The sequence below is a fragment of the Rhodnius prolixus genome, unplaced genomic scaffold (assembly GCF_049639745.1).
Source record: "Rhodnius prolixus isolate KJV_2025 unplaced genomic scaffold, Rpr scaffold_14, whole genome shotgun sequence".
In the NCBI taxonomy this organism is placed as follows: domain Eukaryota; kingdom Metazoa; phylum Arthropoda; class Insecta; order Hemiptera; family Reduviidae; genus Rhodnius; species Rhodnius prolixus.
In genome coordinates, this window is record NW_027411594.1 from 3,131,145 (window position 1) to 3,155,621 (window position 24,477).

General features: G+C 34.2%; 2 protein-coding genes across 4 annotated transcripts in view; one reads left to right on the top strand and one right to left on the bottom strand.

The window, feature by feature from the left end:
* Positions 1–8,469, bottom strand: part of LOC141451657 (uncharacterized) — a 618,152-nt gene extending 609,683 nt beyond the window's left edge. The window contains exons 1-5 of the mRNA XM_074123121.1: positions 8,406–8,469; positions 7,611–7,737; positions 7,445–7,524; positions 7,308–7,348; positions 7,089–7,190 (exon numbers count right to left, since the gene is read on the bottom strand). The gene's annotated coding sequence lies outside the window, so the exon portion shown is untranslated. The remainder of the gene's footprint in view (positions 1–7,088; positions 7,191–7,307; positions 7,349–7,444; positions 7,525–7,610; positions 7,738–8,405) is intronic.
* The window catches only part of LOC141451663 (potassium voltage-gated channel protein Shaw-like), a 231,910-nt gene that overhangs the window by 5,307 nt on the left and 202,126 nt on the right, over positions 1–24,477 (top strand). The window contains exons 1-4 of one of the 3 annotated variants that reach the window (XM_074123152.1): positions 6,678–6,873; positions 7,898–8,072; positions 8,774–9,013; positions 12,149–12,172. The gene's annotated coding sequence lies outside the window, so the exon portion shown is untranslated. Of the gene's footprint in view, positions 1–6,677; positions 6,874–7,139; positions 7,367–7,897; positions 8,073–8,773; positions 9,014–12,148; positions 12,173–24,477 lie in introns of those variants that run through there. The other 2 variants (XM_074123153.1, XM_074123155.1) reach the window with 2 other exon arrangements.

Sequence of the window (24,477 nt, forward strand, 5' to 3'; positions counted from 1 at the left end):
TACTCTGCAAATTTATATAAAAAGTTTTGTCTTACTTTTTCATTTTTTTGTTATTGTATAAATTTTCTCTTATTACGTCATAATTCTAATTGGATCATTTTCTAAAAATAGTAAATTCTACTAAAAGACTAGTTAGTCTTTGCTAACTTTGTAGTTTTATAATTGTTCGCCGTTTCGACAATCTCCTTGATGACATCTTCAGGGAAAACACAAAATTATAAAGAAAATATTAAAGTATTTTCTTTTTAAGCTTGATCACGCCCACACCATTTCCTCTAGAAATCACTTTCCCAGACTCGATTCGGCGATACGATCGAAGTAACTTCCAGTTAGTAAAGACAGGAGTATGTAATTTCCATCACTAGGGGGAACAACTTCTTCTGAAAAACTACGATACAAATAAACAATATCGATACGCCTAATCGTGACACAAAAAAGGGCCTGTACAGAGAGTATTTGTGAAACCATTTAAGGTTTAGCGAACTCACAGACAAACTCTAGCTAAGACAAATCTGAAGAATACATGGCACAGTCAGAAGAAGTGACTGCCTGGAGAATAAAACCTTTAAAGGCACAAAAAAAACGCTCCAGCGAAGTAAGTAGCCTTTCTTGAACTAAAGCTGGATTAAGATTTCCAGAGAAAAAAAAAAAAGCCGCCATAACTAATTAAGAGGCCTGAGAGCTTTACCCAGGAGCCACTCTCCAGAATTAAGAGTCTGATTAAGCGGACGGGTCTGGAGGGTGAGCTCTAAAGTCGGGGAGCCACAATGGATCCATAGGGGTGGCGGTGGCGTAGGCCTGGAGGCTGCCCTAATTTAATCTATTCTAACTTGTAGTAAGGTTTTTTTTTTTTTAAGTTTTTTGCCTTAGTTTTAAGTTCAACTTACTAACATCCATGTAAATATTAAAGTTGTGGAGAGTATATAGGCCTTCCAACCTGAAACCTCCTTTTGTACATTTATTTGTATAAATTTTTAAATTGTAAATAAACTACTCAAATTCAAATTCAATTCTAACTAATTATAAGACTTTTCACCCTCACGAGCTAGAGCCGTACAACATAATGATCGGTTCTTTACAGAAGAGGCTTAAATTCAGGCTACAAAAAAATGTTCAAAATAAAATTTCTTGCCTTAAAAGTGTGTATAAAGATCAAAGAAAATCATCATTAGAACCATTTACGAAAAGGAAATTGCTAAAACAAAGAAGTAAAAACCTAATAACAACGGGAAAAAATGGGAAAGTAAAAACCAGAAACAAAAATTAATAAAACGGAAACTGTTCACAAAGTGAGTAAAATGGTTCGAGGAAAACTAATAGAATAATTTTACCAAAGAATTATTTATTGAATTTAATATTCAATAAGACAAATAAAATTAATACAAGATGTACAAAAGGAACAAAACTTGTTTTTACAAAAGTGAACCGATAACCTGGCACCAATGAAAACCCTATTCTAATACAAATAACAATAATTATTCATAGAAGCCGAACTATCGTATTGTTTTGATTTGGTATAACATAGTTAAAGGTTCTGGGTAATAATACCCCCTCCATGCTTCTCCAGTTATTAACTGGATATTATATGGACTGGAAATCTACGATGTAAACTAAAATATAAATATGTATATTGTTTGCATATATTGTACTTGTAACAGTTGATGCACTGAGAACATTATGTAATAACTGATTTCTTTAAAAAATAAATCTATTGTAAACACTTTCATGACGTTCATCCACCAATGATTACGTAATAAAATTTTCTTAAAACATAGAATTTGTACTTTAACAAAGAAAAAAACCATTGAAATTTAATACTATACACGTTTTCGACTACAATAAAATGATGCTATTAAAGAAAGAGGTCCTACCCCTCTTTGCTGCAGATTGCAATGAGGAGGAGGATTTCAGGACAATATAATAATGATATGTCCACGTTATGTGGTTAGAAAGGAAACGAATGTTTTGACGACTTATACAGGTATTTAGATACACCATTTCGCTACGAAGACCTAATATTCTCCACCAACATCTATGTGCTTAAATCTGTAGCAGAGCTAGCTAAGAAATATGAGTGTATTTAAAAGTTATAACCGATTAGAATAAATGGAAGAAAATGATTAGAGAAGGATTACGGTGATTTTAATTTCGGTTAAGCTATAAGGATGGCAGGAATATAGGAGTACTGATCCATTCATTAGTTGTAAGGTTTATGTAAATAGTTGTATATAGTAGAGGGATGAATGTGTGAAGCGAATGTATTTGTAGGTAAGAATGGAGAGTGAGTGATATTCTAGTGATAAGCACCTAGATCATGATGCTGGCTGTATGGCGAAAGCCAATGCCACAAAAAAATGCTGTTGAAGAACGCAGGATGTTTCAGCAGAACCCAGATCCCCTCTCCCAATATAATTGAAATTCCAAATCAAAAACAATCGATAAGTTGATGATAGAATTATCAAGCGGCTTGTTGTTAAGGTTGATATAATACTTTCAAACTTACACAGATGAATAGAGTAATATGTTAGAAGCACCTTTTTTATACGATATAAGAAATCATGGTAAACGGTAAAACGGTAGTCACAAGAAAATTAAAATTTTCTACACTAGCCAAAGATGAAAAGTCGAAAATTATGGTTGGTAAAAATAGAAAAAATTATTTTTTTTTTATGACAGAGAATATCACGGAAATGCATACTTCTTCAATTTGTTTGCAACTAGGTGAAAAACAAGGTTGCGCCTCCCCAAAAATGTAGAGGGACCAACTAAAAATCTCTTTTTTGGACTCTCGGTGCCTCAAAATAGATATTTCCGGTGAAATATCTGCTCGATTACAATACTTCCTCTTTCTAAAAAAATAAAAATAAAATTATTAGAGGACCCCCTCCTATGTTCTATAAAATTCATCCTCTACAAACAAACATTCTTGCCACCATTATTGGCAACAGTATATACTACTATATATCAAGTTGTCTCGCTAGTAATTTCTTTAAAGTAGCCAGTAATTTCCTTTATATATATTTAAAGAACATAAAGAAAACTCCTATTGGGAAAACCTATTTCTTCATTTCGTTGAGTGAAAAACTAAAAGAGGATGGAATTTAATCACTTTAATTGCCTTCAGTACCAAGCCCCGCTTGGAGATATCCAATTGGAAGATTAAAGCCTCAGGAGGATTCAAGACCAACGGCGGCCTGCACTTTCTAATTAATTGGCACACTCCGATCGTATGTTTGGTTTGGTCAGGTGGTTGATTAAATGCTACCATGTAGATTTTCAGACTTTCTTATTTTCCGAACATCAACACTCTACACAAAAACACTGGACTGTTTAGATAATAATTCAGAAAGATAGACTTTTGGTTTTTGAGGAATTTTATTATCATTGAAAAGTCAGGATTTTTTTACTGGAAATACAAGTCGGAAGAGTTTGTGGGTCTGTTTGTGTTATAATAATTTTAAAGAAGCCCTACTCTATAAAATAATGAATAGCCTGATAGCCTGAGATTAACAAAAGGTCCTCTCCTGTTTGCGTGGATTGCAATGAGGAGGAGGATTTCAAACATATAATAATGATATGTAGAAATATCTCCTTTGACCCGTTACATCTAGTAAAGATATGTCCACGTTATGTGGTAGAAAGGAAACGAATGTTTTGACGACGTATACAGGAATTTAGATGCACCATTTCGCTACAAAGACATAATATTCTCCACCAATATCTATGTGCTTAAATCTTTAGCAGAGCTAGCAAAGAAATATGAATGTATTTAAAAGTTATAGCCGATTAGAATGAATGCAAGAAAATGATTACAGAAGGATTACGTGATTTTAATTTCGGTTAAGCTATAAGGATGGCAGGAATATAGAGTACTGATCCATCCATTAGCCGTAGTTTATGTAAATAGTTGTGTATAGTAGAGGGATGAATGTGTGAAGCGAATGTATTTATAAGTAAGAATGGAGAGTGAGTGATATTCTAGTGATAAGCACCTAGACGATGCTGGCTGTATGGCGAAAGACAGTGCCAAAAAGAAACCCAAAAAAAAGATGGCGCAACCGTTAGCAGGAATCAGCGTGACAGTGAAGTGGTAACCATTGACCATTAACTATTCGAAAAGTTCCATCATTAGTTACACCCTTAACTTTTTTAATCAATCATTCAGAGATGCTGGATATTTAAAAATCAAATGGTAGGGGAGGGACCAAAGTTATAACACAATAATTCTGACTACAAACTATGGCAGAATGGAACCCTTTTAGAATAATTGTTTAATGTTTAAACTTAACTCACAAAGTAAGATTGGATGTTGTTTTTAACCCTTGAAATATAGTTGTGGTTGTATCCACAGTACTAAGACCATATCCTTGATTTTATCCGTAGAAACGTGCATGTTTTGGATACCATAATCAACCATATTCAGATATGGGTTTCTTAATTTGTAGCTAAGACTCAGAGTGAGCAATTGTCGAGTGTAATAGAAACATAAAGTTGGAAGTCAAACTCTCTATACCAAAATAATGAATCAAATTCTGATAAAGGGTAATAAAGCAGAAACTGGCGGGGAATATAAAAAAGCATGCATTCTATGGTGTACGAAATCAACTATGCACAATAAAAACTAAATACTTAAAAACAGCGAAAGAAATTAGGAGCAATTAAGATATTAAATGAAATCTTATTGCTAGTGTTCCAATAAAAAGAGAATAAATACATTTTTTAGTTCGTCATTGTTGATGGCTGACGGAAGCTATTTAACTCCAAAAACGGAACAACATTTGGGTTGTATTTGGGCACACACCCAGAGCGCTCTAAATCTATTTTAAATGGGACAGTGAAGAAGTACAAGATATAGGTCATCCCTCTGTTTAAGATTGTGCTTTTTAATGGGACAGAATCTGTATCTATATTTCGTTTATAGAATAAAGAATGAAATAGTCTGTTAACCAGTCTGAAGTATGTCACACTAGTCTGATTTTATTTATGTAAATTTTACATTTTGCCAAGTAAATTTAACTTGAGTTCAAAAGCGCTGCGGTTAACCAGTGGAGATTAACCAGAAATTGAATAATTAAATCGATATAAACACTTATTAATCCTCTACTTATAGCATTGAAGTATACACCCTTCTGAGTAGCACAAAAACAGCGCTTATCCATACGTATTAACACTATCAAAACATGGCTGAATTAACAAAACTATCCAGTGATATCGTTCGTGTGATTTGCCAAAAAAGAAGCGCCCCAAAGTTATTAGAAAATACCATGTTTTCTTTGATCATAGTCTGCTTAAGGAGGTAGAAGTGACGACAACTAAATTTCATTCATATTTCAAGTTTGACATAAAATCTGCTAGTTATTCTTAAAACTAATTTGTACTGACTAAAAGGAAGCAAGAAAGAGCGCAGACTTTAACAAAGAAAATTGGAATTTCGGCGTTTTCTCACTACTTCTTATTAAATAAGAAAGAGGAAGGAAAAGCTAAGTTTAGAAGTGTTTCTAGATACGATTAAACAGAACAGGATGAAGCAATCTAATTGTAGTGTATTACCTACATCCTCTGCGATTATGTTTGTTGTTGTACTATTTATTCCTTTTAAGGAAGACGTTTACGACAAATATAAATAAAAATAGGAAATATGTTAAACGGAATTTCCTTCATTTTCACACAAAATTAAAAAGCATCCGGTTTTCGAGTTATCATTTTATAAATAAGCAAGACATGAGATGACAATATGAGAGCATGCCTCCTCACGCAGCATTGCACGCCATAAACCCTACGAGTATTTTCCTATTATTGGACGAAATTCGTGTACAAAACAGTGTTCATTTGGAAAACTTTTTTCTTTTTTTTTTTTTTTTGAAAAGCTGCTAATAAAAGCTTTTATGCAATCAAAGTTCATGAAAATACCAACGTTCAGAAGCCCACTGTAAACTTTAGGACAGCGAAGGTCTCCGATGAATGATAAGAATTTAAAGGTTCCACGCAACGAGATGCCCTTTGTCTCTCTAACGGTTTCATAAAAATAGGGTTCCCATCAAAAAAAATTATTATCCAGATATTAGAAATGGAGATATACAAAACAGATGCATTTACTCATTTGAAATAGTTGTTACAAATCAGTTTCAAAGGCAAATTGGCCAAGGATCGAAAAACTTAATCAAAAAACTAAAACTTATAAACGATTTCGATAACCATTTTTCTGGCCTGTGATATATTTCGAAAAATTGCTTATTTATCGAACTGGCTTAATATTTCGTTAACGAGAAGATTGTGAAGGATTCAGATGATGCATTAGATCTAAATTGAAGAGCTGTTCTAGTTTTTTGAGTAAATTTCCCAATAAATTTGTTTTAGTCCAATTTATTTTAGGTTCAATAGTTCCTAAACTACATAATCAAACTTGAACTCCGATTTTTGGTTTTTTGAATTATGATGCCCTTCTACATCTAGTTTATTTATGTAGAAAGATAAAAGCTTAAAAAAGGGCACTGTGTAAAATCAGTTTACCACCTAATATATGGTAGAACAGATCACAAAGATGTGATCAAAAAATAAAATAAAATAAATAAGTGGCTCGCTACAAATGAAAATCTTTATTTTCTTTTTCTCTAATGATATTGTAACAAATGGCTGCCATAAAAGACTGTGGTGGGGAGAGAATCTACCATTCACAGGACTCATTACCAGCAATAAAGTTTTTGTTCTGTGGTTAAGTTCGTTTGTGTGTTGGAAAATTACTTTTTTGTAAAAGTTTTCCCTATTTTTGGGAATAATTTATGTTTAAAATTGTGAACAGAAATTAACATCATGGAGGTGGTAATTTTAATGGATTATTTAGTGTAAATCAAACTGGAAATTAATGCAATGGAGGTAAATACATGTTTAGTTCTATTTATAAATTACATTTGCATGCAAATTAATTTTCTAAGTTAAACATTAACACAACAGCATATTGGCAATCATTTAATAATAAATTCTGTAATAATATAATGGCCGAAAGAGAGTTTTAATTCTATTGTTCCATCGTTTTCTCTTTGTGCTAAATGTTAACTTCTGTATCATTAATATAAATCAAGCATTCTTACCTTTACGCTACTTCGATGATCTGTTTTTACAGCTTTCTGCAGAAATTCACTCACATAACTATAAAGCGGCACCTGCTCTCACGGATTATTAACACATAACACCTGAAAAAATTTAAAAAAACTAAGGATTATTTAACACTATTGTGGTATAAATAGCAAAAAAAATCAGAAATTAATTGTATAATGCAACAGTAAATATATAAATGCTGTACAACTTACCAATTAAATAACGGCACACCCGGATTCACTAACTAAGGCACCTAAAGTAACAAAAAGAGGTAATAGATTTTGAAATTTCTAAAATAATAATTGGGAAAATTAGAAAATCTGTTAAGATATTTTCTTACTTTACTCACTTTTTCGGTAAACTTAAAAGGTTGAGCACAAAACACTGATAGTCTTAACAGCAACACACACTTTTACAACTTACATAACACTGAAAAATAAGAAAAGTTTTATTTTTAAATTTTCTTTTGTATTTTCAACACAAAATTATGTAAGTTAATTGAAAAATATTCTCACCTCAAAAGTTTAAACATATTGAGTGCTTTCAAGAGAAAGCCTGCCCAAAAAAGAGCTTTCCCAACACTAACACTGAGTGATCACTTGACAACACAAATATCGATGAACAAAAAAGCACCCTATACTCCTGCAACAGAAATCAAATTAAGTTTTTAAGTTTTTTAAGTTGGACTTACATTGTACTAGATTAAAAGCAGAAAAACCTATTAATGCATTTAAAAATTAAAACTTTCTTATTTTATAGTGTATCCAGTTAATTGTTTAAATTTTTTTTTATGTTTTTTCAGAGTTCTTTTATCGCCATAAATGATAAGAAAATTAAGTGGACAGTAAAATAGTTTTCTTAGTTTCGAGTTTTAAGAGAATTTAAACAAATATTTGAATAAAAATAAGATATACAATTTAAAGGAAATTCATAATTTGATGTCCAAAAAACTGAAAATAGAATGCAATTCAAACCAGGTAATTGCTTCAGTTAAGCTGACTTATTAAATACAATTTGAAATAAGTAAAATTGCTTTAATTTAAAAAAAAAGTTATATAAAAGCTATTTCAGTATAGATTATTCAAAATATCTGTAGATTTAACTTAAATAATTACTTAATAAGAGAATTTTCTTGTTCGCCATTTTGATTTAGAAGATTCTAGACCCCCAAATTTGATTTCCACTTTTTATAATTAAAATCCATTGTTAAACTAATTGAATTTTACTTATTTTTCATGCTTCAACATTAATTTAATAAATTACAGTAAAACTAATTGAGATTATTGTTAATTAATATTAAAAAGACTTACAAATTAAATGGTCAGCACAAGGATGATGGAATTTCCAATGGCCACGTCACTCACTTTGATGGGGCTCAACTTTATTCGTATACGATGTGTTGATTTATATTTATTTTTTAAAAAAATACATTAATTATCATTATTAAAAATATTAATAATCAATAATAAATACAATTTTTAATTTTAAGATTTATTTTGGGCCTGGTTTTTTTAAAGTAATTTTTTGTTTTTTAATTATTTAAAATTATTATCATTGTTACAAATATTAATTATCAATAATAAATATAATTATTAAGTTTATAATTAATTTTGGCTTTGTTTTTAAATAATTTTTTAAAAATTTATTTTATTAATATAACTGTATCCATTGTTTCAAGGAATCCCAGAGACCCAATTAGTGAAGTCGGCCATATTTCCTGTGACCTAATTACTGGTAATTGTGATTTCAAGATTATTTAAGTATTTCCCGGATGTTCTTAATTGTAAAGTTTTGTTAAAAGAAAAAAGTGTTAAATTATTAATAAAGAGCTTTTCTTTTTTGTAACGAACGTTTATTATAGTGCTATCTTTGTTTTTATCCTTGGACCTTGAAAGATGCTGAATCCATCCTTATTGGGGTATTTATGCTTTTTAATTTAATAATTAATAATCTACTTTTTTTTTTAAATTAAAGTTATTTCTAATTCTTTTTTCGTCAAGAAAATCGATATACAGAGAATTTTCTCTGAAGTTTTTACTTGCTTTTAAGTATAGGACTAAAAAGAAGCAATTTCAAGGTTACTCATCTGCAAATTGATTATAATAATTGATTTAGTGCTACATTTAAATTTAAGCAATATTTTGGACGTTGGCCAGTTTTAATTTCAGTTCTTGATTAATGAGTTTGAAATTAGTCAGAATGAAATTAAAGAGTGAGTGAAAGACACTTGCTAATTTTCTTTGTAGTAGTGTGTATTCTTTACATGGATAATGTGATAACTTACAAAAAATATGGTTCTACAGCTTCCTTAGATGGTCAGTGTTAAAAGTAAAACTGGTTATTATCAGTAAGTTTTGAAATATTAGAACGTTTAATTTTATGTTTAGTCTGTTTTATTCAAAATTTGATTAACAAAAAAGTTGACCAGAAATTTAAATCCGTTAAATTTAGGATGTTAGTTGAAATCTAGTTGTGATGATTTGAATTATGCATTTAAATGCAGCTATCTTGTATTATGACAATGGGAAGTCTTCTTTCTACCATAATTTTGATTAATTTCATATTTAAGATGCTTAATCTATTTTAATTGCAAGAAATAAAAGATTAAAGTTTTAAGTAGAAAAATCCGCTGCTAAAAATAAAATAAATGGAGGAATTCTTAGTTCATCATAGATGTACTCTTCTCTTTGAGTCTTAGAGGTAATTCAGAGGTTGGGTTCACCAGGAACAAGATGGATTATGAATTTTAAGGAGTCTTTTTATTTTTATAGAAATGTATGATGCATAAGTCCGAAATTTGATTAACTGGTTACCATCAGAAAGACTTCATCATTTCGAAAGTCAATTTTTTTGTACAGCTTTATAAAAAAAAAAAAAAAACTAAATTCAACTTGGCCTAAATTCTACTTTAAGCAGCTTAATTTGAGCTATAAGCTTTTCATAAATGGAAAAGTTTACCTATGCTACAGTGTATCATCAAGTGCGCTACAGGATACCTGGAGAAAAGAAGATTATCTGGGAGGGGCTTTAGCTTTGAGAGGATGAATTGATAAGCTATTTGAATGGCAGTAATTGGATTGCTTTGTTTAATTATTTTTTATTTTTTGTTTCTTTTTAATGAAGCATTTATCTGTCGTTTCCCTTTCTCTGGTGATTAATTAATTAACATCCGTTTTTCTTTCGTGACTGCAATGATTATTATCTCCATTTTTCTATTCCAGGCTAAACAAAACTCAATTAGTTGCCTAAAATTAATTACATTTCCAGGTTTTAATGTATTAGGAATGCTCAGGTTTTCAGGGATACCCACAGGTTTATCACCTGCCTAACACCCCGTTTAACACATAGAACCCAGATAATGCACAAATACTTGGATTTAAAGAACACATATCTAACTTTAGCTTTAGCTCATCGTTTATAGACTCGTAAATCATGGTACACTTTATAAAGGACTGCAACACTTCTGTGACACGTTTAGGGATGAAGGAGTAGGAACTTTTTTTGGTAGCTTTTAAGCTGTATATGACTTTTCACACTTCTCAGGGAGGGAAAAAAACCAAGCCCTGAGAGCTTTACCCAGGAGTCATTCTCCAGAATTAAGAGTCTGATTAAACGGACGGATCTGGAGGGCGAGCTCTAAAGTCGGGAAGCCACAATATAGATCCAAAGGGGTCGCAGTGGCGTAGGCCTTGAGGCCGCCCTAATTTAATCTATTCTATTCTATGACTTTTCACAGTTCAAGGCTTTATGATATCAGTAGAATACCTAGAGCAGCTTCCTCTTTAGTATTTTCTTAGAGTTACATTAGATTCATCGAGTAAGTAAAGTAATCGCCTATTTTTTCAGGCGGGGCTTAACGTCCAACTACCAATTAGGTGATTCATAGAGTAAATAAATGTATTCACGTGGCAATTAAAGTTATTCTGTCAGAGCAACTATTAAATTACGTTTTTATTTTTTATTTTTATAAAGCCAGTTTATAATATTATTGAAACGCAGGGCGAGGACCTGTTTCCCAAGATGCTGCAGCCAAAGAGAAAAAACACCTTAGTAGATAAAATCTTCCCTATTTACAAAGTTCACCCGCTAGACGTATATGAACTCCGGTCTCAACTAGCTAGAAACCTCATCGGCTAACCTATCGATTGTAACAAACAAGAGGTCATTTTTTCCTGCTCATTTTTCCGGCTCAGTCTGCCCAGAGCTCTAGGTTAATTAATTTTATCCTGTGAATAGAAGGGGCATCGTTTTGAAAAAAAACCTTAGAAAAACTTTATTTATTTTTGACAATGTCCAGGGTTTCCCATCAATCGTTTTTCACTGACTTCTAGCTGTGCTCTCTTACAGGGAAAAAGTGACGTTTCCCTTTCCTTTAGAAATCAGTCCACAAGGATTGGTCCCACCTATAAGACACTGTGTCTTACAATAAGTCATAAGTCTACTTTAAGTAGGCGCTGAAGTTGTTTTAGTGGGTATTGAAACGTAGATTTGAGAAGTAAGAGATCCCCAGTTTAGAATCCAGCTTCTAGCTAATTTTTACTTGCTAGATAAAACTTTGAATTGTAAAGCCTACAACACCTAATTGGTAGCTGAACGTTTTAAGCCTCGCCTGAAAAATAGGCGATTACTTTATCTTACTTTACTAGTTTAAGTCGACATGGCTAATCGGCTTAATCTGAGTCAAGACTCGCGATTGATTACCCTCAGTAGAACTTAGAGGTATGTTAATTGCCTTTGACCAACAAAGAAGGCTAATGGGATGAACTTCAAGATGAATCTAATTTTTAAGATCTTATCCTTACAATTTAAGCCATGTATTATGTATGAAGATAGTAATTTACGACATTCCTTTTCTATAAGTAATTTTCTCTCAAAAACTTTCCTTTTAATAAAGTTTTCATGTTGAGAAATGTGAATTGGTAATCAATAATTACATCTATTCAATTAAATATAAAACAATTGTTGTGAATTTGATCCTATTTGCCAATTAAAAATGAATTTAGTAGCGAAAATTTGAGATTTTAATATATTTCTTTTATTTTTTTGTTTGCAGATCCTGGTCTCTGCAGCTTCCAAGGTAAGACACAAGCTTCAGTACTGCTTCATTTTCTACACACATTTTACAAGAGTTTCTTAATGTCATCATTGCTTTCAACACTGAGATGATTTTTTTTTGGGAGCAATGATTCCCTTGTTTAGAACCTATTTTTGATCCATATTGAATAATTTGGTTATATCTAGGATTGTACGCAATTTAATGCGGCCATGTATCTCCGGAGAACCATATATAATGTAAAATTTCGATAATTACCACCGTCTTTAAACGTCTATTTGACCTGGGCTGTCCTCTAAACTGAACAGATGCTGTGTATGCACAAATAGCAAATTTCGGTATCTATCTTGTGGCTTCTTTCCCAGTTTCCTATTGCTCATCTGCCCCTTCTTGATTTTTTTGCCAGGGTTGATTTGGGATAGCTTCCGAGTAGAATAGTACACATCTGTCCGCTAGATAAGCGATTAAACAAACCAAACGATCACCCAAGGAAGGGATGGTTTAAGGAATTAACCAGTTTTAATAAGTAAAGTTGTTTGTTTCTTTTTTTTCTACTGAAATTAATGATTTTTTTTGTTAACCGTTGTTCCCTATAATTAATCGTTCTGCAATGATTTCTCTCTGAAATTCTAAGTTTGCAGCAAACTTAAGAATTTTTACACAACTTAAATTGAAAGTTCTTCATTCGTCCTCTTATTGTTTTTAAAGAATTTGATTTCTTTTTAATTATAATTAATTGCAAGCACATTATGAGTGCAATGGAACTAGTAAGGTGCATTACCTAATAGGATCTAGTCAAATAATTTGGAAGGAGAATAATCTTAAACATTTGTGGCCTTTTTGTGGAAGTAGCCTTATATTAAGGTTTTTGATTGTCTTAACAGCCACAATTATTGCACTTTTCTGTTGCATAGCATCAGAATAGTACTACGAGTTAAGAATAAGACAGAAGAATTAAATTAATTGCTCTCTCAAAGTGTCAGTGGTTATTTTTTAGGGTTTTGAAAGAATTATTTTTACTACATCTTCACTTGTGATAAGATATTTTTAGCATCCACTCTAAGGGGTTTGGTAGTTGTTTTTGCGCTACTATCTCCTTCGGCCTCAACGTTCCAAAGGTTTCATAGCGCAAACTTTCGACAACTAGTAGGGAAAGTCCTTGACCTCTTTAGGAGGGGAGGGTTCGCCTACTAGAACTAAGAAGGGACTGGCACAATAAGTCTTCTGTGGCTGCGGTGCCTTGGGGTATAGGTCCCGTCCCATCTACCATCTATCTATCATCTATCTATCTAAGGGGTTTGGTAAGGCTAAGTTGGTGAACCTCATTGATATTCTCGTCAGTCATTGGCTAAAATCTTCGTTGACAAACGTAAGAACTTACAAGGAATGGCATCGGTAACACTTAGAATTTATGCTGCAGCATTGGATGCAGGTTTTACTTTACTGCTTTCTCCTCATTTTTTTTTGAAAAATAACTGAAGTCAATAAATGTAAATTCATCTGGTTTGCGTATAATGCTGGTTTTTTTTTCCACAACTGACTGTTCTGCTTACAGCGGTGTTTCATTTATTTTTAAGCATTCAGCATAATTGATGAGTTTTTGTTGCACAAAATGAAGCAAGGTAAAGCAAATCGCCAACATCGTTCGCAGCTCACAAGGACTACATCTTGAATTCTGTGCTTAACCTTCCACTAATCATGCCAAGAACTTTAAAAAAAAAAAAAAGTACATCTGTTTACCATTATTTTCTAATCATTCTGGCTTCAATTTTCTTCACGTTTCTCGTTAAGAAGAAAGCCCAAAACTTTTCTTGTTGACCATTTATTTATTTGTGTAGACATTCTAATGATTTTAAGCGAAGATGGTTTTAAGATAAAATTTAAAAAAAATAAGTAAATCATCACTTCTTCTCTTTTGCACTCTGCAAATAATATCTCTTACACTTAGTTCGACTATGAGTGGAACCAACGCTTTGCACGAGTCTTGTGTATTGTCTATGAGAGAAGTTAGGGAAAAGAAAATGAAATAATTGTAAGGAAATTCTCATTGTTGGTTATTTACGAGTAAGAATGCAGTTGAGTGACTGAAATGCATGTTGCTAAATTTCTAAAAGTAATTAAAAATTTTGTAATAAATTATTATTTAATTTATTAATAAGAGGACATAAACGAAATCACAATAAGAAATAAAAACCACCACGATAAGTTATAACTTATAACCCTTCATCAACACCTGGTTTATCACACTTGGAATATAAATCTTCTCTAAACAACATCATCACAGTCCTTCAAGAAATTAATTATAGTTATTATTATCCACTCCTTCAGAGAATCAGCACGTGTCGTCGCGTTCCAGGCTCCATCTACTTTTTCAAGTGTCTATTGATTTGACAATGGCCGATTAAAGCATGCACAGCTAATTTATTTTTACTCATCCTGTGGAATCTCTTAGTTCTGTTTACAGTTACAGTTGCCTAGATTGGGTTCCGGGAAATTGCTCCAGAGTTTATCAGCTGCTCTTGATTGAGCTGCTCCTCAAGGAGTCTTTCACTGATTCCCTCATGTAGGTGAATGCAGTGCTCTTCCCTAGCAAGGTTGTTCGCATTCTCGCGGGGCGACATATCCTGGGTCTCAGGGTAAATTTATTCGCTTTTCTCAGTTCATTAAGTTTGCTAAGACGTTACCAAATCATTTAAAATTTGGTCCCTGCCCAGAGTTTGAATTTTTTTTTTCCCTTTTTGCCCAGAATGACTTTCTAGGATTACTTAGTCCCTTCTTAAGATTGGAGCACAAATGTGTAGAATATAAAATTACCGCTTTACATTCACAGGTTTACAGGTCGTTATTAAAGATTACTAATGAATTAGGGAAAGGATGGATTTGCCATGAATCTGTACTTATCTTTAATTCAAAAACTGGATATCCTCGCGGGACCACTGTTGTTGGCCATCAATGAATGACAATAGTAGACCGTGCTACAACTCTTCTACACACATTTTTTTTATTTTTAGACTTTTTTCTTGGCATTGGCTTTCGCCATACAGCCAGCATCGTCTAGGTGCTTATCACTAGAACATCACTCACTCTCCATTCTTACTTATAAATACATTCGCTTCACTCATTCATCCCTCTACTATATACAACTATTTACATACAAACTTACAACTAATGGATGGATCAGTTCTCTATATTCCTGCCATCTTTATAGCTTAACCGAAATTAAAATCACCGTAATCCTTCTCTAATCATTTTCTTGCATTCATTCTAATCGGCTATAACTAATACATACATATTTCTTTGCTAGCTCTGCTATAGATTTAAGCACATAGATGTTGGTGGATAATATTATGTCTTCGTATCTAAATACCTGTATAACTCGTCAAACATTCGTTTCTTTTCTACCACATAACGTGGACATATCATTATTATATGTTTGAAATCCTCCTCCTCATTGCAATCTACGCAAAGAGGAGAGGATCTTCTGTTGTCCTCCTCCTCATCGCAATCTACGCAAAGAGGAGAGGATCTTCTGTTGTCCTCCTCCTCATCGCAATCTACGCAAAGAGGAGAGGATCTTCTGTTGTCCTCCTCCTCATCGCGATCTACGCAAAGAGGAGAGGATCTTCTGTTGTCCTCCTCCTCATCGCAATCTACGCAAAGAGGAGAGGATCTTCTGTTGTCCTCCTCCTCATCGCAATCTACGCAAAGAGGAGAGGATCTTCTGTTGTCCTCCTCCTCATCGCAATCTACGCAAAGAGGAGAGGACCTTTTCCTACACACTTTTTGAATAATTTTTTTTTGGTTGTTGCGGGCTTTTCCATTTCAGACCCTTCCGATGTTTGTTCTAGTCCTTTAGAAGTCATGGATTTTACAAGAATATTTACAGTTTTAAATTCACTTCTTGAAAATAACTTAAACACCATGTTTTAAAGATAAATTTGGGGTGTACACTCACACGATTTTTTTCCTTGCTCCTACAAAAGGAAGTCTAAGGATTCCTCGAGTTCTAAGCATTACCATAGAGTTATTCCTTCCCTCAAACGTTTTACTTATTCAGAAACTAATTATTCACACTAAAATTGAACTTTCTAAACTATTCAGAGTTGAATAAAAGTTGAATGACTTCCATATTCAAATAGTTTAAATTTAATTTTACCAAGATCCAACTTTTTTAAGACATTTTCTTTATGATAAAATCCTTTATTAAAGTTTCAAACGGTAATTAGATCATTAAATAATAATTTTTAAGTAAATAATTTAAAACAAGTGAATTTTTAATTTATTTTCCGCAAAGTTTTGCAATTTTTAATTTATTTTCCGCAAAGTTTTGCAATTTTTAATTTATTTTCCGCAAAGTTTTGCAATTTTTAATTTGTTTTTATAATAAATTTAATGTACGAAACAGGTATGTTTTGTTCGTTAATTAATGCTTTGTTTTTACTCATAGAATTAATTATGGACATTTGAAACCTAATTTATTTACCTCAAATTGTGTCCATTTGGATTTAAAGAAAAATCAATTGTTCAAAGACCATTCGATGGGTCACTTTATTTATATCCCTTTTTTGTGTATAATTAGAGGGAAAACTAAAGCTCAAAGCTAAAAACTGGAGTTCATTTATAGAAGCTCAATCACTGTGGGCGGGAGCAGGAAATTGGTGAACTTGTTTTGAATAATTCAATAAGCCGGAAGAAACAAAGTTGAGCTTTCATTAAACTTGGAACAACCTTCGTTCCACTTTCTATTGCTCTGCATTGGGAGGTAATTGTTCGGACGTAAGTCGGCCACGATTTTAAGTTATTTTACCAAATTTGAAATTTCATTACTTCGAGGAAAATCATGATTTACTGCTTTTACTCATTGTCCTGATTCAGGTATAGTATTGGATGTCCCATCCACAGTAACAATTCGGTGTACTAAATCAGTTTATGATTCTTTTTAAAACAGCTTCAAATATTGTTGAGACATTTTTTGGACCATCTGTTACTTAGTTTTCCTATATTTAATTCTTGAGGTAATCTGGTACCATAAATCTTTCATCTGTAGTACGAGGGTCGTTTGAAAAGTCCGTGCAAAGTCAGAGAGATAGCACCAATGGCGCGTATCGAGGTTATGTTTAGTTAGTAGCATCTCTTGGAAGAACACACACCAAGTTTCAGCCAGATCGGTCTATTTCTTTGTGTTTGGCATTCGTTTGAATCGAGGAAGTCGAGTGATTTTCAAAAAATGGACGAAAAAGAATTTCGTGTGTTGATTAAACACTACTTTATGAAAGGCAAAACGCCTCAGGAGACTAAAGAGAAGCTTGATAAACATTATGGTGACTCTGCACCTTCGATTAGAATAGTTTATAAGTGGTTTCAAAATTTTCGGAATGGCCATATGGGCACAAGTGACGCTGAACGTTCTGGACGCCCTGTTGAGGTTACTACTCCAGAAATCATTGATAAAATCCATGATATGGTGATGGATGACAGAAGAGTGAAGGTGCGTGAGATTGCTAGTGCTGTGGGCATCTCGAATAAACGGGTACATAATATTTTGCATCAACATTTGGACATGACAAAGCTATCCGCAAGATGGGTGCCGCGATTGCTCACGCTTGACCAAAAACGAAATCGTGTGAAGTGTTGCAAGGACGGTTTGCAGCTGTTCCAGAAGAATCCGCAGGACTTTAAGCGTCGTTTCGTCACTGTGGATGAAACATGGATACATCACTAGACTCCTGAGACCAAAGAACAATCTAAACAATGGGTTACCAAGGGGGAATCTACGCCAAAAAAGGCTAAGACCGTTCCTTCGGCTGGAAAGATTATGGCGACTGTCTTTTGGGATTCGCAAGGAATAATCCTCATCGACTATCTGGAAAAGGGTAAAACTATAACAGGTGCATATTATTCATCGTTATTGGACCGTTTGAAAACCGAGCTGCAAGAAAAACGCCCACGATTGGCCCACAAAAAAGTCCTTTTCCATCACGACAACGCACCAGCTCACACCTCAGCAGTTGTGGTCGCAAAATTAATGGAAATAGGGTTCCAACTCGTTTCACATCCCCCCTATTCTCCAGACTTGGCTCCCTCGGACTACTATTTGTTCCCCAATATGAAGAAATGGCTGGAGGGAAAAAATTTTTATTCAAACGAAGAGGTGATTGCAGAAACGAATGGCTATTTTTCAGACTTGGACAAATCCTATTATTCGGAAGGGATCAACAAACTAGAGCAGCGTTGGAGGAAGTGTATAAGCCTAATAGGAGACTATGTTGAAAAATAAAAAAGGTTTACCCCAAAAAATTAAGTAGTTTTTATTTTTGCACGGACTTTTCAAACGACCCTCGTATCTATGGGTATCTAAAGAAATTGACAGGTGATACTATTAATAGCGTGTTGTCCAGTAACATTATCTGTAGAATTGCTTCGAGGTTTTTCCATCTTTGCTTACCTTTATTTTAGGGTTGACCGCAGAAAATTCTTGTTTCTAAAGGATTTAATTAAAGTTTATAATTTTACTTTGCCAAATTGTCCATTTTTTCTTTATAATTTATCCATTCTTGATGTACATTCCTCCATTACTCTTTTCCAGCTTCTTCATTTCTTTTCAAGTACCACTGTATCCAAAAAGATGTGAAACATTTCCTGCTTTTCTATTCAAAAAAAAACATTTGCTTTTACTTCATTCATTTGACTCACAATTCTCTTGAGCAGCGAATTTGAACAAACGAATCAAAATTGATCAAAAAACCCATTAACTAGTAGCAATGAATTTAAGCTTTCACACACTCTCCATGAATCCTTTGATTGATTCTTTTGATATTCTCAAGCAATCAATTTACTTTATTATTCTCTCTTTATTTTATTGCAAATAACTGTGAAAGTCTGGCCCATCTAAGAAGAATCGATCTTACGACGTTTTTTGACTGTGACATTTTTGCAAAAATTTCGCGCAAAATAATTAATCAAAGTTCTCTTAAGCTTAAACATAATATTGTAATGAGTAGCCTATTTACTTTTTTTTTTTTGGGGGGGGGGGATTTTTTTGGCATTGGCTTCCGCCATACAGCCATCATCGTCTAGGACTTATCACTAGAATATCACTCACTCCATTCTTACTTATAAATACATTCGCTTCACACATTCATCCCTCTACTATATACAACTATTTACATACAAACTTACTACTAATGGATGGATCAGTACTCTATATTCCTGCCATCCTTATAGCTTAACCGAAATTAAAATCACCGTAATCCTTCTCTAATCATTTTCTTCCATTCATTCTATAACTTTTAAATACATTCATATTTCATTGCTAGCTCTGATATAGATTTAAGCACACAGATGTTGGTGGAGAATATTATGTCTTTGTAGCGAAATGGTGCATCTAAATACCTGTAAATGTCGTCAAACATTCGTTCCCTTTCTACCACATAACGTGGACATATCATTATTATATGTTTGAAATCCTCCTCCTCATTGCAATCTACGCAAAGAGGAGAGAGGACCTTTTGTTGATCCTGTGTAGATACGATCCACACACCGGCGTGGTTCGCTCTCAGCCTGCTTATTGTCGCAACAACCCATTTATTAGTGATAGTTCCCTTAAACCATGGTTATCTAGGTAACTGATCTGCCATAGTTTTGTAGAATCTTCCTTTATTACCATTACTATAATCTGTCTGCCATATCCCAGATCTTCCTAGACGAGTTAATATGAAATTATTATCTTTTTTTATGCATTTCTGTTGGTTAGCGGAACTAAAGAGTTAAAAATGTGGTCAGATACGCTGTGCTGGATAGTATCGCTGATCTTAGCGTGAATTCCTGATCGATTACAACTCTTCATCCAACATCAGAGGTAGTTTATTCAGTTTGATGTTCAGAATTCGACTTCACTTATGTTTCCGTCTTAGAATACACTGATTGAATCCCATGTACCATCTTGCACAAGTCACCCTTCAATCTTTACCATCGTTTCTCTAATTTACGAGTACCACTCCTCTGAATTGTAAAACAAAATCCTCTTCAACTACCAAACATCATTCTCATTAGTTGCCCTAACTACATACATCTCTAATGGACAATTATTCTTGAGCACATATGTTTTTACATTAACCCATACTCTAATCCATCCAGAATTGGAGACATTCTGGATTCTGGAAATGCCATCACAGGTTCTTCTCCAGATATTAATTTTCAAGGGCCTAAATGGAACTTTTTCTTTCCTTTTATCGGTGTTAATCTTGAATGCATCTTGAATGGACATGTATATGTCGTCAAACATTCGTTTCCTTTCTAGTACATAACGTGGACATATCATTATTATATGTTCTCATATCGAAAAAGTAAATGAACTCCGACAATTGTCTAAATTAATTTTTACGCTTATTTCTAGTTAACTTTTTCAACGAAAAAGAATAGCCGATTCTTTGTAAGATGGTCATTCATCTCAGCCTCCTGCTCCCCATAAAGCTCCTTCTGCTCTTGGTTTAAATCTCACTTCCGTAGGCAATTATCGACCTTAAAACAATTTTATACTTTACTAACTTCTTGAAAGCTTCTTTAAATTTAAATACTTCAATTACAAACACCTGTATCCGCCTTCTATTTCTGCATTTACAAGTTGTGGTTATATATGTACCTAAATTCTCTGATTGCCGCAAAATCTCCAGAGGTTACTATTTCTTCGTTGTTATTAAATAAGGCCAACATATACTTTGTTTTGGGGTACATTGACAGTTTGCCTAAGATTGCTGGGCTTCTCTGCTGAACTTTTAGAAAACTTCTAGGAGTGACGGTACAGTTCGTGCTGATATTTATTTAAAGTAAACGATTAAATAAATACGGAGAAATTTATCTTGTCTAAACAAATTAACTGCAAATATTTAGAGAGCTTAAGCTCAGCTAGTAAAACTTTGTCTTTACAGTTGAGTTGGAAAAAGCAGGAAGGAAACAAGCGGAAACGGATAAAGAGGAAGAAGTGGACGTATCCGTTTCCTCTGTATAATAAACTCGTGCGAAAACTTCTATGGAACTATTTTGATAAATACTTAGCGTGCAAGTTGTGACTAAAAGTTAGCATTCAAGACTTTAATTCTTCGTGATACCTACTATAACAGACGCTGAAGAAAAATAGTAGAAATAGTTGCTAGTTTTCTCGCTACAGGGAGACACATATATAGATACTGTGTTAGTGTACACAACAGATGTGGAAGCTCCCATAGGAACAGTTTACAATGTACTTGTTGGCAGACTCTTTTACAATGTTAGTTTGAGGATTGTTTTTGTCGGTAGTCTGTCAGCTATTTTATACCTGATGCTCCCACCCGTCTAGTCAACAACTACTCTTCTAACTTACAGTCTACCATCAGGAAGGGGTATCTCCTACTTATCTGTAGTTTGAGATTTAATTCTCGGTTATAGGATTTGGCAACTTCTTCGGGTAATTGTTCCCTGCTAGAATTTTATTTCTCCTGAACGCTTGGAAGAAAAGACTAATTGTGACGGTGATTAGTACACCGGAAGTCTTTAAAGTCTACTTAATTCTACAAAACAACCTTGTCAGTAATACTCGCATGACTTCCTCTTATCTCTTTTACTTTTGACTGTGATGTGGCAAAACTGAGGGGGAAAATGCACCATTCCTTCAAGAAGTTAGCACACCGAACTGTTTGGCTAGAATTTGTAGTAGCGAAAGCGGCGCAATCCAAGTCCGACTTATTACATAGATACGCATTTCTTCTGACTATGAATACGTAGTACATTCATTCATAGAATCGGATTGTACGCGAGTTTACTAAGTAATCTGACAAGACTAACGCCATACTCTTTACAAAACGCAGACCTTTTTTTAACCGACAAATTAGACAGAACAATTCTCTGATCCCGTGGTCTAAGCACGTCAAGTACCTAGGCTTAACTTTGGCCAGCAAACTGACTTTCACTGCATACGTTCAGGACAAAGTAAACTCAGGCAAACTGGACTAAAAGACTATTATTTCCTCTACTCTCACGTGACTCCAAAATGACTGTGACTAACAAACTCCTCCTCTACAAAGTAGTCATTAGGCCTATGTTGCTCTACGCCTGCTCCGCCTGGAGCCCTGACTTGTACTAGTAACATCAAGAAACTCCAGGACGACATAGAATAAAATTCCTCAGACTTGCGACAGACTCTCCCCCACTTACTAAAATCGATTCACTCCTATAGCGACCCTACAGAACACAAACTGACTACAAGGACTAATATTTTCTTTACTCACACGAGACTCGGGGATGACTTTAGAGGACAAACTCCTGCTCTACGAAATACTCATCAGGATGAGTTAATCTACCGCCAGCTCTGTCTGGAGCCTGACCTGTAGTAGTAACATCAAGAGAACTCCAGTCAATTGCAGAAAAATTTCTCAGACTCACCTCGACGCACTCCACAAGACTTATCATCCATTATCCCCGTAGCACTCCTATATCGGAAAATAGTCTGCTGAGACTCCTTTCCATCCTAGACTGTCATCCTAACCCATTCTGCCGCGACATAACCTCCTACAGATCCTTCTATTCCCTACTCACACAAAAGAATAAAACACATCCATCTCCAACTTTCTACACTAGCTGCTAGTTTTTCCTTCCTTTTTCCCTGCATTCTGCATCCTTCACATCTTCAGCTTTCCCCATACTATTGTTATGAAGGTTATAATGTATTGTTCACGGATGTATTTATTTACTGTTCATTATTTTTGGTGACTGAAGATGTTCATAGTTCAGTCCACACACATACTCAGTCAATGAGCAGACAACCAACTCTCTAATGATGTAAAACAGTATATTGTAAATTAGCCCTGAAGATGAGCTAGTCCCTAGGTCGAAAGCTCGGCATAATAAAAATATATCATGACTGAAACTGGCAGTTATTTTTTTATAATAAAGATTATTCATCTATCTATCCTAAACAAAGTAATCCCCCCCCCCCAATTAAAGACCTAGTGACTTTGCCAGAAACTGTTTTCTACTTATGTGCAAAGTTTTCTCAGACACGTTAAGACATTGGGCCTGAACGAGAGAAGAGATGGAGTGGACTATAGGAGCTAATGCGGCTGATTCAGCGCTAGATTTCGTCCGAATTCGTTGCCCAGGTTTGAATGCTTAGTACATTTTGAAGATTCTATTCGTTAAAAAATCCACTGCTTCTGGTAGCTTCTTCTACTTTTTCTTTTGCAAACAACTTTTAAGAAAACTTTATGAACAGAATTGCTACAGTTTTATTTTTTAAATCTATTATCAATTAATGAACCCACAGAAATGCCAGCTTGCCACGTTTACTCTCCGGCGGGGCTCCTGTCCACCTGTCCTCTTCAACAGCAATCCTCTTCCTTGTACAGATCTGGTGCCCTTCCTTGGGCTCTATATAGACAAACGACTCACGTGAAACCCACACACTAGACTTAAAAGACAAGCAATGACAAAACGTGCGAATCTTCTTTACAGATTACTTGCACGACGCTCCAAATTGCCCTTAGAACTCAAACGTTTAACATACAACACTATTCTCAAACCTATGTGGACTTACGGACTAGAGCTGTGTGGGGTTCAGCCAAACCTACAAACATACGGGCAGTACAGAACATTTCAGTCAAAACTCCTCCGACAGATAGATGACGCTCCTTTCTACGGTGACTAACCTCACACTTCACACCGACTTCAACATTCCCTTCAAAGACTAACTCGCTAAGACTAAATACGAAATATTCCATACTACTCTTTCGACTAGCTGTAATCCTCTTGTACAATCTCTCGCTTCCTCTGACATCCCTAATACTCCACGCCGACTGAATCGCCAGTGGCCCCACGACTTCCTTACAGTGTGAAGAACTAAACGCAATTACTCACCTATCTCTCCTCTCTCCTCCTCACACTCTCCTCTCTCCGTACATTCTCCTCTCTCCTATAGAGAGTGCTACCGCTGGGTAGCTTCCTCTGACATCCCTAATACTCCACGCCGACTAAATCGCCAGTGGCCCCACGACTTCCTTACAGTGTGAAGAACTAAACGCAATTACTCTCCTATCTCTCCTCTCTCCGCACATTCTCCTCTCTCCTATAGAGAGTGCTACCGCTGGGTAGCTTCTCTCCTCCTGCTCTCCTCTCGCACCAGTTCATCATACTCTTCATATTTACTTATTGTTTACTGTATACAGATTGTAAATTACAAAATAAATTTAAAAAAAAAAATTATCAATTAATCTGGAATTTTTTTGTAAATTTGTAAAAATTTAAAGTGAAATTACAAGAGGCAAATGTTTTACACCAATCTTTGGGCTAAAGAAAAGGAA